The sequence below is a fragment of the Artibeus jamaicensis genome, unplaced genomic scaffold, assembly GCF_021234435.1.
Source record: "Artibeus jamaicensis isolate MK-2021 breed Jamaican fruit bat unplaced genomic scaffold, CSHL_Jam_final scaffold_1019, whole genome shotgun sequence".
Lineage (NCBI taxonomy): Eukaryota > Metazoa > Chordata > Mammalia > Chiroptera > Phyllostomidae > Artibeus > Artibeus jamaicensis.
The window spans coordinates 35,504,172-35,506,029 of record NW_026522025.1 but is presented as its reverse complement, the minus strand read 5'-3'; the positions used below and the strand labels follow the sequence as shown (position 1 = coordinate 35,506,029).

The window sequence follows — 1,858 nt, the reverse complement described above, 5'->3', positions numbered from 1 at the left end:
GGGGGCTACAGAAAAGGCGTGATGGACCCTCGCCCCTCAGCTTTGACATAGCCTGAGTCCTCATTCTGTCTGCAAGAAGTCTCCTAATCTCTTGGCTGCCTGCCTTAAGCCTGAGACAATGCCAGTGGTGGGTGCAGCCCTGTGCTGGAAAGGACAGGTCCCCCAAGGTGATCAGGTCTAATCAGCCCAGCCCATACATAAAATGTGAGGAGTTATGTTCCATCACCTTGAGAATGAAAAAATATATATGAATTATATAGAATTAAAAAATATATTTATTTATTTTTAGAGAGACAGAAAAGGAAGGAGAAAGAGAGGGAGAGAAACATCAGTGTGTGGTTACTTCATCAGTGTGTGCCCTCCACTGGGGACCTGGCCCACAACCCAGGCATGTGCCCTGACTGGGAATCGAAACTGTGACCCTCTGGTTTGCAGGCCTATGCTCAACCCACTGAACTACACCAGCCAGGGCTATTTCAAATTTTTTTTTTTTTAAAGAAGCCCCATTCTATTATGGAGAGCACACAAATCCCCTTCCACACAATGAAAAGTGCTGTTTCCCTTCTCTAATAAATACGCCTCTTCCACGGTACCCAGCTTTCTCCTCTATTGGAACTTTCCATGTCGGTTAAAGTGTTAGTAGAGATAGCTGATGCGTTTGTTAAGGTTGTACAGGTCATCAAAGAACATTCGATTTCCGACCATTTTCTTCTTTTGGATACAACCCTGCAATTCATTCCCCTTGCAGCCTCGAAGCCCCCTGGGCCCCCTGATTAGTTCTTTGAGGTGCATTTCAAAATTTTCCAGGATCCCAATGTTATCATACACCCCGAACATGGCCCTTTTCTTGTTCCAAAGATCAACCACTTTGTGGGGCAGGACCGTGACCCTTACAAAATACATTCCAGGAACACCCAGAGAGAAGCTTCTGCAGGGCAAGGGCACCCAGCTCCACAGGTGCCTTTCTGCACCCGCAGCGAGGCTCCCTGCCGTTGTTTTCCTCTCTCCCCTACAATAGCACACCACCCTAGCACAGAGTGCTGACCAGATGTGACTGTCAAGGAGATGACAAGAACCGGCGGTGCGGGCCTCACATGGGTACTAGCTGGACAAAGCCATTTAGGGCCTTACCCCATTTAGAATTTTTATGCGTGTAATATTTAAAAATAATTTTTATGTATTTTAGTATTATTTATTCAGTCATTTATTTATATCACTATGGTCTCATGAATATTTATTTTATAGTTTGAGTTATAAAGCAATGCTACTTTATTGTGCTGCTTAATTTTGGCCATTGGGGGCTTTTTAAGTTGGCTCCTGTGTCTCTTTGACAAACCTTCACCATTTTTCTTGAGCACTTTCTTACTCTCACACTATAACATATTCCAGGCTCATTTTGTGTGTTCCCTGCCCCAGTCCTAGAATCACCGTAGAATAATTTCTCTAAGAATCTCTGGTTCCTTTTATTGCATAGTGATATTAGAAACCAAGATCTGGGTGCTGTAAACCATTAGGAAGTAGAAGTATGGTAAGAAATCCTAAATCTCATAATATCCATCCAGCCAGCCAGCCATTCATCCATCCATCCATCTTCTAAACATTCATCGCAAGAATTATTTGAAAGTATATAATGCACCAGGCCTAGTACTAGCCACTGGGAATACAAAATAAAGAGTAATTTGTGTTTATATGAAAGTTCACAGTTGGCTAGTAGGAGCTGAGACATCTACATAAATGCTGTGATAAAATTTTGTCTAATTTTATTTGACAAATATTTATCATATGTGTACTTGCTTTTGTGCTAGGTACTTGATGTACAAAGAGAAACATAGCCCAACTGCTCCCTTTAAGGAACTTT

The 1,858-nt window shown here is 42.4% G+C and overlaps 1 pseudogene; it reads right to left on the bottom strand.

Moving 5' to 3' along the window:
* Positions 1-606: 606 nt before the first annotated feature.
* Positions 607-1,136, bottom strand: LOC119056111 (39S ribosomal protein L51, mitochondrial-like; annotated as a pseudogene).
* Positions 1,137-1,858: the final 722 nt, after the last annotated feature.